The sequence below is a fragment of the Triturus cristatus genome, chromosome 5_2 (genome assembly GCF_964204655.1).
Source record: "Triturus cristatus chromosome 5_2, aTriCri1.1, whole genome shotgun sequence".
In the NCBI taxonomy this organism is placed as follows: Eukaryota; Metazoa; Chordata; class Amphibia; order Caudata; family Salamandridae; genus Triturus; species Triturus cristatus.
In genome coordinates this window covers 205,317,826-205,335,534 of record NC_140588.1, presented here as the reverse complement: position 1 = coordinate 205,335,534, position 17,709 = coordinate 205,317,826, and positions in this window count along the sequence as shown.

The window sequence follows — 17,709 nt, the reverse complement described above, 5'->3', positions numbered from 1 at the left end:
GCAGTGAGGTGATCAAAGAGAACATGAGTACTATTAAAGGTACTCCTCACCGGAATGGACTTGTTTGGTAGCCAATGATTGAAGAGAGCATTCTACACTTTATGCTATAATAACTTGAACTGAACTTTGTGGATGAACTGAGGGGTTTATTGACAAACCATGTGTGCTGCTGGAACATCAATTTTTGCGATGATCTGGTAGAGCACAGGACTAAGCTATATTTACAGGTCATGTAAAGCCAACCTGCATGGCTTTACATGGCCTTGTAGATAAGGAGTGATGCAACGCAGCGCAAGTTGCTGCGTTACCTCAAACTGCGATGGGGAGGCGTGTCATGGGTGTTACAGTGGGTTTTCCCATGTAACACCCAGGGAATTTGACATATTCCCAGATTTACAAGAATCTGTAAACCTGGGAATGCGTCAAAATCCCACGCCTCTTCAGGGGAAGCGCAACAAGAAGAAATACATTTATTTCTCGTCGTTTTTTCCACTTATTGCAGTACACATAGAAAGAGAATGCCTCCATGGAATATTTTTGTGCAGGAAGGTATCCCTTCCTGTGCAAAAGAAACAATTGATGGACGGCATGCTGGACAATGCAAACATTCACCCACAGTCACAAGGATCAGGGATTAATCCATCATTCTTTTGCTCAATACACCACCACAGTTTGGACCCAGCCATATGCAAATCAGTCTTTACCCTGTTCCTTGTGGGAACAGTCCAGCCCGAAATGCCAAGTCAGGTCCTCCCTGGACCAGAAACAAGTATCCTGGGACCGGTTTCAGGGCATCAACCTTCATCAGCTAGGCTAGTTTGAATCCAGTGGTGTAGGGAGCACGGGACCCATTTCTGGGCATACCCTCCCCACTTAGGGCGACAGATGCAAAAGAAACAATTGATGGACGGAATGCTGGACAATGCAAACATTCAACCACAGTCACAAGGATCTGGGTTTAATCCCTCATTCTTTGCTCACCACACCACCCCAGTTTGGACCCAGCCATATGCCAATCAGTCTTGACCCTGTTCCTTGTGGGAACAGTCCAGCTCAAACTGCCAAGCCAGGTCCTACCTGGACCGGAAACAAGCATCCTGGAACCGGTTTCAGGTTATCACCCTTCATCAGCCAGACTAGCTTGAATCCAGTGGTGTAGTGAGCTTGGGACCCACGCCTGGGCATACCCTTCCCACTTAGGGCAACATATGCAAAAGAAACAATTGATGGACAGAATGCTGGACAATGCAAACATTCACCCCCAGTCACAAGGATCTGGGTTTAATCCATCATTCTTTTGCTCAATACACCACCCCAGTTTGGACAGAGCTATATGCAAATCAGTCGTGACCTGGATACTTGTGGGAACAGTCCAGCCCGAACTGCCAAGCCAGGTCAACCCTGGACCGGAAACAAGCATCCTGGGACCAGTTTCAGGGCATCAACCTTCATCAGCCAGGCTAGTTTGAATCCAGTGGTGTAGAGAGAACGGGACCCATTTCTGGGCATACCCTTCCCACTTAGGGCGACATATGCAAAATAAACAAGTGATGGACAGAATGCTGGACAAAGCAAACATTCACCCCCAGTCACAAGAATCTGAGTTTAATCCATCATTCTTTTGCTCAATACACCACCCCAGTTTGGACAGAGCCATATGCAAATCAGTCGTGACCTGGATCCTTGTGGGAACAGTCCAGCCCGAACTGCCAAGCCAGGTCAACCCTGGACCGGAAACAAGCATCCTTTGACCAGTTTCAGGGCATCACCCTTCATCAGCCAGGCTAGCTTGAATCCAGTGGTGGAGTGAGCACGAGACGCACGTCTGGGCATATCCTTCCCACTTAGAGCGACATATGCAAAAGACACAATTGATGGACGGAATGCTGGACAATGCAAACATTCACCCCCATTCACAAGGATCTGGGTTCAATCCACCATTCATTTGCTCACCACACCACCCCAGTTTGGACCCAGCCATAAGCAAATCAGTCTTGACCATGTTGTTTGTGGGAACAGTCCAGCCCGAGCTGCCAAGCCAGGTCCTCCCTGGACCGGAAACAAGCATCCTGGGACTGGTTTCAGGGCATCACCCTTCATCAGCCAGGCTAGCTTGAATCCAGTGGTGTAGTGCGCTTGGGACCCACGTCTGGGCATACTCTTCCCACTTAGGGCAACATATGTAAAAGAAACAGTTGATGGACGGAATGCTGGACAATGCAAACATTCACCCCCAGTCACAAGGATCTGGGTTTAATCCATCATTTCTTTGCTCACCTCCCCACCCCAGTATAGACACAGCCATATACAAATCAGTCTTGACCCTGTTCCTTGTGGGAACAGTCCAGCCCAAACTGCCAAACCAGGTCCTCCCTTGACCGGAAACAAGCATCCTGGGACGGGTGTCAGGGTATCACCCTTCATCAGCCAGGCTAGCTTGAATCCAGTGGTGTAGTGAGCACAGAACCCATGTCTGGGCATACCCTTCCCACTTAGGGTGACATATGCAAAAGAAACAATTGATGGATGGAATGCTGGACAATGCAAACATTCACCCCAGTCACAAGGATCTAGGTTTAATCCATCATTCTTTTGCTCACAACACCACCCCAGTTTGGACCCAGCCATATGCAAATCAGTCTTGACCCTGTTCCTTGTGGGAACAGTACAGTCCGAACTGCCAAGCGAGGTCCTCCATGGACCGGAAACAAGCATTATGGGACCGGTTTCAGGGCATCACCCTTCATCAGCTAACCTAGCTTGAATCCAGTGGTGTAGTGATCACAGGATGCTTGTTTCCAGTCCAGGGAGGACCTGGCCTGGCAGTTCGGGCTGCACTGTTCCCATGGGGCACAGGGTCAAGACTGATTTGCATATGGGTGGGTCCAAACTGGAATGGCATGGTGAGCAAAAAAACAATGGATTTAGGCCCAGATCTCTGTACTGGGGTAAATGCATGACATTGTTCTACATTCTGTCCATCAATTGTTCTTTTTGCATTTGTCACCCCGAGTGGGACGGGTATGCCCAGACGTGGGTCCAGTGCTCTCCATGACACTGGTTTCAAGCTATCCTGGCTGATGAGGGCTTAAAGCCTGAAACCGGTCCCAGGATGCTTGTTTCCAGTCCAGTGAGGACCTGGCCTGACAGTTCAGGCTGTACTGTCCCCATTGGGCCAGGGTCAAGACTGATTTGCATATGGCTGGGTCCAAACTGAAATGGCATGGTGTGCAAAAAAACTATGGATATAGGTCCGGATCTCTGTACTGGGGTGAAAGTATGACATTGTTCTGAATTCTGTCCATCAATTGTTCTTTTTGCATTAGTCACCCCGAGTGGGACGGGTATGCCCAGACGTGGGTCCCATGCTCTCAATGCCACTGGAGTCAAGCCTGATTGCAGACAAAAAGCTGTTGATTCTTCCTTCTCCGATGACAGGTCATGGGAATCCAAAACGACATCTTGTGTAAACTTTTCCTTTGCATCTGTATTTTTGATGGCAATACTTTCTACATCTATGAGTTTGAAACCTTGGAACTTGTTGTCTCAAAACCTTGTGTGCACAGTCTTTTGGGATAGTGCATGTTACATAGTTTTTGTCTGAAAGACAAGACAGACTCATCAGTATCTGTTCCGAATTTTGAGTAATCTTTTATCCATAACAGCATGTGAATATGTGGAGCACCTCTAGTTTGATACTCTTAACGCAAAATAAATCAGTTACTTGTCTAAGAGGAGGATTAGTTTTGTTACAAATGAAAGCCATCATAGCTTGAAACATGTGGTTAAAAAATCTGCTTACTTTTGCAGGATCCAGCGAGCAAAGTTCTCCTGTTGTCTTCAGATTGCTGTCTTATATGTGTGAGTTTGTGTCTGGCAAAAATTCAAGGAGGGCATCCCATGCATTCTCAGCAAAACTGAGTGTTAGGAACTAAGTTGGTGCTCCTAGGTTTCTCAACATACATAGGAGCTCACTGTGACAACTATACCAATATTAATTGGTGCCACATTGGCACACCATCAAATTAATCAAGCCGTATTTCAGGTTCTCATCTTTTTCTTCAGCTTTGTCTATCAATTCTCTTGCAGTGATATTTTGCTGATTCACTCCTGTCTTAATAATGTGATTCACTGCAAAATATATGCCGAACAAGTTGCTCTCAAATAAAATATGAAATATATAGGGAATACACTGCTGAAATCTAGGATCCTGTGAGTACAACCAAGTGGATCTGTACTCAGGTGCTGGTGTCTGTACAGGCTGGTCCTCATACCTAGCAATCATTCCAATGGGGAAGCGGTGCGGAAAACATCCAGCTTCTGAACTTTTCTCCCACAAACTCAAGGGAGCTCCTCTTGCTTCTTTCATTTGAAAGAGATCAATTGCATCACCAATAATATCTTTAGGATGCAGAGGGTGGATACTGTAGTGTTCATACATTTCTTCTGATCAGGATAAGACCACCTTTCCACTCTGGCCTCTTGCTGTTTAAGCTTGATCCTCCATATGTACTACATTTTGAAGAACATCTACATCTTTATAATAAATATTATGTTGTACCAGATATGTTGCTTTTTTTATAGCTTTACTAACATCTACTAGCTCTTGCCATATTTATATGCCATTCGTAGGGAACACCATTGACTAGAACAATAAGTGATTCTTCCAAATCTTCCTGCACCCCTACAGTTTTAATATTCTGCTCGAAATCTAATGGCAATTACACAACTCTACCTTTAAGACCTTTCTGTAACTCTGTTGGAGGCAGCTTCCATATATTTGGCTCCATACAGACCATAGATTGGAATGGATGTATCCAGCTTTTAGAATTTATTCAAATACCTTTCAATTGGTTCTTGAGGGTTTGGAACTAATTCTAACTTGTTGTGGGCTGCTCTAGCAGGCATTTTATTGTCCTCAAAATTAGTATACCAATACTTACCTATAATTTGTCATGTGGAAAAATCAAAGCTTTCCTCCACAAATAAAAAAAGCTGCAAATTCTTGCCATTTATCTGTGTTGTCTTATTCAACTTTTCTTGACACAGAAACATAACAAGTTTGACTTTTGTAGTGAGTGCATTGACAACATATGCAAGCCCAGTCCGGTTTCTCTGAACACACTGTGTTACATTTTGTAATCTATTCTTGAACATCAGCAACCGTAATACCTATCTCCTGTTCTGGGACACCTGCAGATACCAATCATCATTTTCCCTACACTCCTCTTCAGGACCAAAGAAACGAAACTGGACATCTTCAGAAACCTTTTCTACCTCTGCCACTGTACCATGCAAAAGAAGGTGTTTTGACATAGTAAAGCATCCTAACTAATATCTGCATTTCTGAATAGTGTACAGATAACATTATGAAATGATGAAAGGTGATTTGGCACACTTTCTTTCATAGACGTGCTAGTGAGTGTCCCTGTAAACTAGCATACCTCCCTACTTTGCATGGATCTAATCTGTGCAACGTAGCTAATTTCTGCTTCAGTCTTCTGAAGTGAAAGTTACGTAGGACATTTCTCAACAAATCAAAACATTCCTGCCGAACAGTACAAATACAGCTCCAGCTCCAATTATATACAGGGACCTGTCTACACCTTCCCTCTACCTCTTCAGCTTTAACTTCTTCAACGTTTCTAGCAACATCATTGGAAAAGGAGTAGCATCCTTCATCTCATAAAATCGCCCAGATTCCTTAACTGCATGCATTAATCTGTTCTCTTAGAAATATCTTCTTTCATTAAGGAACAGCTCAGTACTAGAAGTAGGTATCCATTCCCCGCTTAAAGATTTGCAAAGGTTAGTTCTATGGACAGGTCTTTTCTTTTGGCTTCTTTTTCTCATACACAACAGTATTATATCTAGTATCCTCATTTGATTTAAAATCTAAACAATTAGCTTCCTCTTGAGAGCAAAGGCCTTATCAACTATCCCCTCAACACGTTCCTTTTGTCAGCCTGCTTTTGTTCTTCTTTTATAGTTCTTCATACTTTTTATTATATTCAGAATTATTCTACTATTGAACATTACTCTTTGGATCATATACTTCTTTTCCTTTCTTAGTTGATCTCAACTTTTCGATTTTTATTTACATCATTCTCTGTGTTTCCAGATGTGCATATGCTGGAGCGAGGTTTTCCCTAAGAATCGTATACCTCCTCCATTTTATCATTTTGAATTAACATGAATAACTGATTAACATTAATAGTATTAATTTTTTGCTGTGTTTAATTAATCAACATTACTAATTAGAAAATACACGTGGGAATCGCATTTGCATGGCTGATTGATACGTAAACTAATTTCGTACGCATAATAATGTCAGATATTTTAGAATTTGTATATTATATGTTGCTTATGTGATGTGATTTGTGAATCGTGCTTTAAATTGTGAGTATAAACCGCAATGCGTGTTGCTTTTGCTAGATAAATACACCCACATAATGGGGTTAGTGAGGGAATAACATTTTAATAGTCATTTCCATGTATTAATTACGTTTTGTGTCTCTTTGCTTAAATTGACCTTTCTGGAGTGGCCACAAAATGTCTGCCATCCTTATTTTGACGGACAGACGAGATACAGAAGTCACTGAGTGAAGTGCTCCTGCGCTAAAAGATGAGCAACAATAACCTCGTCCTGACCCCAGGCAGACTGTACTCGTGAAGGACGCACCGGGAGGAGTGCCAAGCCTCAAACAATGAACTTCCTTAAACTGTGAACTGTTATAATTGATGACACCATGAACACAAACCCGCATGGGAATAAACATGCCCTGGATGGACTAGAAACTGTTACCATTTTATTAATAAATTGAGAACTACATCTAATGCAACATTAAATGCATGGGAATCAGGAAGAATGATTCTGGTTCAACCAATCGAATTTGTTCTAAAAAATGTATTGTAACATTTGTTGTCGAAATTTACTATAAAAGTAGACTAGAGAGGGTAGGATTTACCTCGCACACCTTCACTTTACCAGATTGCCCGACGTTATGCTGACGGAGAGGACGGTGACACTGCAGGACAGCTGCTTACCAGAGACTCTGATGGACTGACCAGATGCTCAATTAACTTACGAACTGATTCTTTGATTTATGGGCATAGACGAAAGATCTGAATTTGACATAGAGGACGCCATTTAGCCAGATTAGGTAACTATGCGAACTAAAATATTGAATGCTATATGATTTCCTTATGCTTTAATTAGATAAACATATTATTTCATTTAAAGAACTGTGTCGGATTATTATTTGAAGTATCTAGATGTATATAGTTTAGAAGAATAAGATGTCGCTTTTCCCAGCAACTGGCTGATCCATGGCCAATAGTATGGGAGGAACTGTTAGGTTATAATGTATTGAGACCCTGGTGAGGTAGGGAGGAATAGGTAAACTTGTTGTTACTTATCAGGTGATCGGTGCAATCTTCCTCCCATAAGTTTCCAGCGCATGGAATAAGAAGAGAAAATAATTTCCCCTCTCTCTCTCTCTCTCTCGAGGACCATTGATCTAAAAAGAAAGAATGAATGATTGGTGTTATGGGCCCCACCATTGAATGAATATGGTTGTTGAAGAAGATCTGTGGTCTGTGACGTAGCGAGGGGATTTTTGGTATTCAGCGCTGGAGCACATAAACTGTAGAAGTTTCTTTGTCCTCTTCCCAGCAGCTCTTTTCTCTTTCACCACTTTCTCCACACTTTGCCCCTTTTATATTAAGTGGTGAGGAGATAGCATATTTGCTTCTGTTTCTTTTTTGCCTAAAGTTTTGATGACATAACATTTTGTAGTTAAATAGAAATGAATGCCTGACAAGTGGAAAAAATAAGTACATTTAGCTTTTTATTATGTAATATCTGATTACATAGTTTAAATATGTAACTACCAACATGAATAGTTATGCAATTATATTATATATAACATTGCCTTTTGCAGTAGCAGTCCCGAACTAAAAATGCACAGATACCCTTTACCCTTATTTGTAGGTAAGAAAGATGCTCTATATTTTAGAAACATATCTGTCAGTTCCATTATGGACGGTATGCTCTAAGTACTGCTTTGCATAGGAGCATGCAAGTGCATGAGTAACTAGCGGAAACTGAATAGGACATCTGTAAATCTTTAAAGAACAAAGGGGCATATTATCAAGAAACAGCGTTAAAATTATCGCCGCATTAGTGGCAGGAAACTGCAGCTAAAGCGGCGATAATGGGCTTGATAATATACCCTTGAGAATTCCCATAGAAGCTCATGTGCTGGTGTCAACATGGGCTTCTATTGGAACTCTCTGCTGCATATTATCAAGCCCATTATCGCTGCTTTAGCGGCAGTTTTCTGCCGCTAAAGCTGAGATAATTGTAACGCTGTGCTTGATAATATGCCCCAGAGTATCATTCTCAATGACATGCCTACAGTGTATTACAGTGTATCTCAGAGGTCACATATGTCTACTGGGGAAACATCATTTACAACGCGGGCATTACATCGCGATGCCATTACATCGCGGTCTTTACAACGCAAGTCGTTACAACGACTTGCGCTAGATGGCGCTCTAGGACAAGGAATAGTATAATTTACTATCCAACACCTTCCCTACTGTACGTAGACTGGAGTTGGAATAGTAAATTATACTACTCCTAAGTCCTATTCCTTGTCCTAGAGCGCCACCTAGCGCAAGTCGTTGTAACGACTTGCGTTGTAAAAACCGCGATGTAATGTACCGCGATGTAAATGTATGCGTTGTAACGTCATACATCCGTCTACTGACACATGGATTTAAGAGTTGACAAACAGCTTTTACGTGTCAAGTGAAGCTGGTAGTCCCACTGCACAGACAGACTCTACAGTAGTAGGCCTGACCCATGTTTAAACAACTATTTGTTTGAATGGATGACCAGGTTGAGTCACTACTTGCCTACATATCTGAGTGAGTGTAAAGGTACACCTGTAGCAGTGCCATGAGATGTTTAAATACATGTGCTGGTGTCTGACTGTATGTTTTATACCTCTATGGCCCTCTAAATGTGCGTGTAAGTCATTGAGCAAATACCTCTGTGGCTGTGTTAGGGAGTACAGGGTATGGAGGTGTATCGGCAACTACTGGTTGTAGTGGGTTACTATTGAGACTGAAATAAGAGTGTATTGGGGAAAGGTATTAAAGAGAGAGTTGTCTGTGTTAAGAAATTAGAGATCTTTAGACTGATTGTTTTGTTACAAGGATCACAGTTCCTAGTGAGAGTTTGCAAATCTGATGTACTGTACTCTTAAAATTATAAAAGTACCAAGCTAAATATGTTTTTGGACTCACATTTTTTTGCAAATTTGTTGCGACGATCGTGAATAATTTTCGATTATGCAAATAACCTACCATACTGGGCTTCTTTATAAAAGTGTAGGAAAGAGGTTAAGACATACTAACTATTCAGAAATGGAGTTACAAAATAAAAAAAAAAAAACATGCTTTCATTTACTGCCTTCCACACTATCAGAGAGTGCAAAATTGAAAAGGTGGCCCTCAATGGTAGCTTTGTATGAGAGTGGTGTTCCATTCTTATGCTTAGCTTTTACATTTCCTGAGAGTATTGTGTGTATCTGATAAGAGAATTAAAAATATTTGATCAACGAACTCAGTTTTCAGGTAAGTGAATGACATTTAATTTGGAGAAACAAAATGATTAAAAATGTATATGTGTATGTGAGAATTTTAAAAGACAGTGTAAAAAATATTTCTAAACAAATTCAAACTACATGAGATGATCTATGAGTGGTAGTGTGATTGGTTATATAATGTTTAAGAAATGGTGAGTAAGATGCTTTATGAGTGTATAAGTATGTAAAAGGTTGTCTGATGTGCAGACCAGGTGTGTGAGAAGTTGTTTCCCAATCTGTTGCCCTGGAAATGTATATGGTACATCTGATATTGTACTCAATTCTTTAATTGCTAATACTTACCAATGTATTGGAAGTTGTAGAAAGGGGGCGTGGCTTCACCGCAGAGCATAATGGCGGGTTTGTAGAGTAGCTCCATGACCACCGGATCCCTTCCCGCAATGCACTACACAAATCCATCTCCTGAACAACTAATGGGCCGTCGGAAACTTCCGAGGTGCTGCAGAGCCAAAAACCTATTTTGAAGGCCCCGGATTGGAGGAGTTATCGACATCACGCTGGACAGCCGCTGGCGGCCCTGAGGCAGAGAGCTACCATGCAGAGAAACTGGGCATGGCGACGCTGTAGGCCCGGTGCACCAGCAATGCAAAGCCGTGGTCGGGGACTGTCTCTGGAGCGAGACGGAACGAGGCGGCATTGAGGCTCTGAGAGCTAAAAAATGTATTGGAGCGCTGCTGGGGTCAGTGACAAGAAGGTGAGCCTGAGACTTTGCCGGGGGCGAATGTAAAGCAGCCTCTAGGACACGCTTTGGATCGAGCGTCCAGAGCCACTGGTAGTGGGCTATCCAGGCCCAGGTGTCCTGCTACTGCACGCCCCCATAATAACCAGCGTGAACATCTCAGCACACGGTTTTGGGCCTAGAAGCGCAGAGGGGGCGGCAGGCTCCTACGCTGAAGCCTTGAAATAGTGTGCACCATGGATTGATTTGCCTCACCTGGCTCCCAAGGATCAAGGACGTGCGTCTTACCCCAAGATCACTATTGCATGAGGACTTGATGGTCGCTGAATGGGCACAGTCCTGGACCCCCTTTTAAGTCAAGTGTGTATATGACCAGTGACAAGCGCACTGTGTATTGGTAAAGCGGTAGTAGACTGGAGCTTAAGTAGTGCAAGAGTTGCATCCATCTATGATACGCATGACTTAAGGTGCACCATATTTTTCTTCCCCCATTGATACTGTACAGATGGCATTGGGCCTCTGCTATCCCCTATCCAATTAACGATGGTGAAACTGAGTGCACTCACCTACTGGGGGTGTGGCTCGATCGGAGAGGAGAAGAGGGCCCTATAAAATTGGAAGAAATGGCCTGAAAGTAACCCAGCAGACAAAGCTCAATAAATATGCTCTGCTGAAGCCCGCTGACTCCGAGCATACTACCAAGGGTGAAATGTTGGCCGGCCCAGAAGGGGAGCACCCCGAACCTACGCTGAAAGATGTCATGGAAGCCATCTCTGGGGTCCGATCATCTCTAGAGCAGAGGATGGACACAATCACATCAGAGGTGACACTCATCAGGGCGGACCTGACAAAAATCAGTGAGAATATGATACAGATTGAGATCGTTACCTCTGGCCTTGTCGGTGATACTTCCCAAATACAGCAAGATATTAAGGATCTGCAGGCCTTCAGCAAATTCGCAGCGGATAAGCTAGACGACTGCGAAGGTTGCACCAGACTTAATAATGTGCGCATTATAGGAGTGCCGTAAAGGGCGGAAGGTCCAGCGGCTGATCTATTTGTAGAGGACCTTGTACTTAATCACCAGCAACCTAAGGGGCTATCGAAACTCTTTGTGGTCGAAAGGGTGCATAGAGTTCCTGGTGGACGACCGAAACCTGGTGTGCCTCCACGCCCGATATTGGCAAAACTGCTGAACTTCAGGAACAGGGAAGTTATATTACAGAATGCCAGGAAGGCCCCACCTCTAAAGCATGATATTGCAGAAATCTCCTTTGTCCCAGACTTCACCTTTCATGTGCAGAAACAGCGCAGAATTTTCCTTGAGGTGAAGAAAAAACTTTGAGACAAAGGGATCAAATACACTATACTGTTTCCAGCCCGGCTTCGGGTAGAGGCGGAAGGCAAAGCCTGTTTTTTTAATCACCCTGACGCGGCTGCAGACTTGCTGGAGGGTTGGCGACGGGCAAGAGAACATACAGCTCGCTGAATGGCGGACCTGGACATGTTAACAGATGGAGCTATCCTGGAAATGTCAGGTGCCTGAGATTTGATTTAAATGTTTGATCGTTCAAAATCCACTGCCTGAAAGAAGTCTTCAGGTCCCAAAATGGAAAGCAGTAGTTTGGTTCGCAGCACCAACTATTCTATGGTATCTAATTGTCATGGTTTGTCCCTACGTAAGAGTCTGAATTCTATCACGCTCTCACTCCCAGATGGCTATCTGGTCGTGGGCGGAGACTTTAATTCAGTAGTGGCGGGTTCACTGGACCGCCATCCCCCTCCTGAAATAGGTCCCTCAACCAGATGACTTCCGGACTTCTTAAATGCACTGGGCCTCGCAGACGCGTGGAGGGCATACCACCCTGAAAACATCCAGCATACCTTCCACTCAGGGGCACATAAATAGCCTTTCTCGTATTTATCACCTCCTTGTTCCAGAATCCCAGATAGAGAACATTCAGAAAATTCAACACATGGCATGGGGCATCTCTGACCACTCCCCCATATGGGCTGAACTCATCCTGGGTGAGAAAAGGGTGGGGAAGATTGCACCGATCAACCCCTGGTACCTCCGGAACCCAGTGATTAAAAAAGCACTCCTGCAATCTATTGACAACTATTTCCTGGAGAACGGGGGGTCGGTACGATCGTCCCAAATCATATGGGAACCTTTTAAAACTGTACTGATGGAGCAGGCACTTTCACTAATAGTAGGTGTGTGTAAAGAAAAACTCAAAGACCTAACCTGAATGGAGGTCGAAATCATCCCCTTGGAGGAAGAGAATGGGGGAGTGGTGACACAGGAGAGACTACATGCCCTGAAACTCATAGGAGAGGAATATAAATCCATAGCTACTGATATGGCCAAAACACTGGGCAGGGACAAGGATGGCAGACTGTATGACTTGGGGGATGGGACAGTGAAGTTGTTGGCCTGGTTAGACAAGAAAGAGCTTGCACGTAGACTAGTCCCAGACCTGCTAGATGAGTTGGGTGGGAAAATAAAAGATCCACATGAAATAGCTAATGAGTTTGCTAAGTACTATAGCTTTGTCTATCAAGCAAGTTCCTCCCATTCAGAGGAGGACTCACGAGCTCTGCTCTTGGATATACAGCTCACCAGGCTGACTGCTGACGAGAGTAATGCACTAGAAAGTGACTTCACGAATGATGAAATTGCGCAGGCGATTAGAAATCTCCAGTCTGGCAAAGCTCTGGGCCCTAGCGGTCTACCCATCGATCTGTATAAGCTACAGCCGGACAAAATAGCCCGGCACTTACGAGCCATGTTTGAGGAGAGCCGAGAGTTGGGATTGCTTCCCCACGACCAAAGGGTAACTATATTGGTAACTATACTCACAGTGGGTAAATCCAGGGAGACGTGTTCATCCTACAGGTTAACCACAATAAGAGCTGCTCCTAGTATAGTGACCACTATGGAGATTGGGTTATATTATGAGTGAAGGCATCTCACAAAATGTGACAGACTGGTCTCACACACCACCTGGTGTCATGCTTCATCATTGACCAGTCCTCGCCCTCTAAAACCTTGGTTTGATAGAGGGCGGGCATACACCTGATGACAGGGATGCACTTCTAAACTAAGTGGCGGCCCGTGAGAAAGTGAGTGTGAGTAAAAATCATTATAGTTATCAAATTATGTTTTAATGTGGTTGGTAACTATATGATATTAAAATCAATAAACGGTGTATGGGGAAATTATTGTCCCCTAACCGTAGTGTAAGCGGTCAACATGTTTCTGCCATATTGGCCCAGGGGGGTCCTGGGCATTCATCAGGACCTTAGTGGAAAGAAGGGGGGGGGCTCTGTTCTTACCAACTAGTGGCAAGAAGATACCACTGTGCGGGTGTGACCTGTGTCACTCTCCACTATTGGATGGCTTCCAATTTCAAGCCTATAATAGAAATTTGAAAGGAAGAACATGTAACAACAAACCTTGGTCACGGTGAGGTACTGAACACAATACATGCACTGATTCAGTAATAAGTGAGTGACTACTCATGTGACATGTGAGACTTTATATGTGTACATGATTTCAAAGAAGAAGGAAGTGAGATAGGATCTCACTGTTCTTACCCTAAATGCCAAAGCTACTTGCCCCATGGGAGGAGGGGAGGGGAAACCCCTGTTGTCAAACCCTGTAAAGAAAAACACACAGACCACGATCGGCGTTAAAATGTGGTCTGAGGGAAACAGGAAATTAACTTAAAACAATCAATCACAGTTACACATGGAGGGGTCTGTCAGACAGATACACAGTCATTCTGCATTCAAGTACACTCTTACTGCCTCAAGGAAAGTTTCCCGAGTTGCTTCTAGGTGGCTGCTCCCGTTCCTCCCCGATGTAGGAATGAGGGGAAAGTCATCGAGCTATATATAGTATGGCCAATTGCGGTTATTGATGCTAAGTGGATAGACAAATTGGGAACGTTTTGCCAGGTGCGCGATTTCCGGTGTCCTCGTGAGCGCAGTAATCGCTAAAAGAGAAAGTGCCTGGTTGAGTAATGGCGGGGGTCCGCGCATGCTCTTTGTCCCTCGCTGAAGCTAAGTCTGCCCATACATGCGTAAGCTTGAGTAGTGCGAGGGAGGAGATAGTAACGCCCTTTCTGTTGTGGCTCTGCAGCTGTGGGGAAGGCTGCGCGAGTCAGAAGATTCTCTGCGCAGCCGGGACCCGCCCAAGTGTGGGCGTGGCTGCGCATGTGTACTGGGTCAAGAGGAAGTCGGGGACCGCCCAAGTGTGGGCGTGGATGTTATGTACAAATGTTGCGGGGTACTTTTCATGAATAGTACCTGTCAGAATGAATTAAAACCCCGCAACTAGTGGGAAGGGTAACCATGACGGTGGTTGGTAAAATTAGTTATAACCCCGAACTTGGTTGCATTAATCACGGGGAAATAAGAAAAAGGAAAGAGCGCTATGTGTGCTTGTGTGAGCAATAAAATTGCGGTTGTGCTATGCTCATCTGTTGAAAATGGGGCAGCATCTAGAGGAGCGTGACTCAAAGCGTTTTGGCTAGTGGGTGGACCAACGCAGCGAAAGTGTATGTCGGTATATAAGAACTGTGTGCTGTATGAGGCCTGACACCCTTAGGAATACACAATTGGCCTGGTTAGATGGTCTCTGAAAGCTGATGACGACCCTAGTACTGTAAACGTACAAATGAAAAAGGTCTCCATGGTGACGCTTTGAGGTGGGTTAAGTGAAAAGGCCAAGTGTGTATCAGAGGTAAATGAAGTATCTCGCCAGGAATGTTTAGACTGTGTATGGTGTCACGTGTTTGTCTGCGAAGGGTGGGTCAATGGTTGTTAGCATCCCATCTGTAGCCATGGGATCTCATCATTGAGTCCCTTCTCCAATTGGAGAAGGGACTCAATGATGAGATCCCATTGGAGAAGTAGCATCCTTCATCTCATAAAATCACCCTGATTCCTCAACTGCATGCACTAATCTGTTCTCTTAGAAATATATTTCTTCATTAAGGAACAGCTCAGTACTGGAAGTATGTATCCATTCCCCACTTAAAGGTTTGCAAAGGTTAGTTCTATGGACAGGTCTGTTCTTTTGGCTTCTTTTTCTCATACACAACAGTATTATATCTAGTATCCTCATTTGATTTAAAATCTAAACAATAAGCTTCCTCTTGAAAGCAAAGGCCTTATCAACTATCCCCTCAACACGTTCCTTTTGTCAGCCTGCTTTTGTTCTTCTTTTATATTTCTTCATAATTTTCATTATATTCAGAATTATTCTACTATTGAACATTTTAACTTTGATTTCCTTAGACTGTGTCTTCCTCCTAGTTAAATTGTCTCCCTTTTTCTTTTCTTTTTTACTCTTTGGATCATATACTTCTTTTCCTTTCTTAGTTGATCTCAACTTTTGTTTTTTATTTACATGATTCTCTGTGTTTCCAGATGTGCATAAACTGTAGAAGTTTCTTTGTTCTCTTACCAGCAGCTCTTTTCTCTTTCACCACTCTCTCCACACTTTGCCCCTTTTATATTAAGTGGTGAGGAGATAGCATATTTGCTTCTGTTTCTTTCTTGCCTAATGTTTTGATGACGTAACAGTTTGTAGTTAAATAGAAATTAATGCCTGACAAGTGGAAAAAATAAGTACATTTAGCTTTTTAATATGTACTATCTGATTACATAGTTTAAATATATAACGACCAACATGAATAGTTATGCAATTATATTATATATAACATTGCCTTTTACAGTAGCAGTCCCGAACTAAAAATGCACAGATACCCTTTACCCTTGTTTGTAGGTAAGAAAGATGCTCTATATTTTAGAAACATATCTGTCAGTTCCATTATGGACGGTATGCTCTAAGTAGTGCTTTGCATAGGAGCATGCAAGTGCATGAGTAACTAACGAAAACTGAATAGGACATCTGTAAATCTTTAAAGAACAAAGGGGCATATTATCAAGAAACAGCATTAAAATTATCGCCGCCCTTGAAAATTCCAATAGAAGCCCATGTTCTGGTGTCAACATGGGCTTCTATTGGAACTCTCTGCTGCATATTATCAAGCCCATTATCGCCGATTTAGTGGCAGTTTTCTGCCGCTAAAGCGGAGATAATTGTAACGCCGTGCTTGATAATATGCCCCAAAGTATCATTCTCAATGACATGCCTACAGTGTATTACAGTTTGTCTCAGAGGTCACATATGTCTACTGAAACGTGGATTTAAGAGTTGACAAACAGCTTTTACGTGTCAAGTGAAGCTGGTAGTCTTACTGCACAGACAGACTCTACAGTGGTAGGCCTGACCCATGTTTAAACAACTATTTGTTTGGATGGATGAATAGGTTGAGTCACTACTTGCCTACATGTCTGAGTGAGTGTAGAGGTACACCTGTAGCAGTGCCATGAGATGTTTAAATATATGTGCTGGTGTCTGACTGTATGTTTTTATACCTCTATGGCTCTCTAAATGTGCGTGTAAATCATTGAGCAAATACCTCTGTGGCTGTGTTAGGGAGTACAGGGTATGGAGGTGTATCGGCAACTACTGGTTGTAGTGGGTTACTATTGAGACTGTACTAAGAGTGTATTGGGGAAAGGTATTAAAGAGAGAGTTGTCTGTGTTAAGAAATTAGAGATCTTTAGACTGATTGTTTTGATACAAGGATCACAGTTCCGAGTGAGAGTTTGCAAATTTGATGTACTGTACTCTTAAAATTATAAAAGTACCAAGCTAAATATGTTTTTGGACTCACATTTCTTTGCAAATTTGTTGCGACGATTGTGAATAATTCGCGATTATGCAAATAACCTACCATACGGGGCTTCTTTATAAAAGTGTAGGAAAGAGGTTAAGACATACTAACTATTCAGAAATGGAGTTACAAAATAAAAAAAATAAACATATGCTTTTATTTGCTGCCTTTCAAACTATCAGAGAGTGCAAAATTGAAAAGGTGGCCCTCAATGGTAGCTTTGTATGAGAGCGGTGTTCCATTCTTATGCTTAGCTTTTACATTTCCTGAGAGTATTGTGTGTATCTGATAAGAGAAATAAAAATATTTGATCAACGAACTCAGTTTTCAGGTAAGTGAATGACATTCAATTTGGAGAAACAAAATGATTAAAAATGTATATGTGTATGTGAGAATTTTAAAAGACAGTGTAAAAAATATTTCTAAACAAATTCAAACTACATCAGATGATCTATGAGTGGTAGTGTGATTGGTTATATAATGTTTAAGAAATGGTGAGTAAGATGCTTTATGAGTGTATAAATATGTAAAAGTTTGTCTGTTGTGCAGACCAGGTGTGTGAGAAGTTGTTTCCCAATCTGTTGCCCTGGAAATGTAT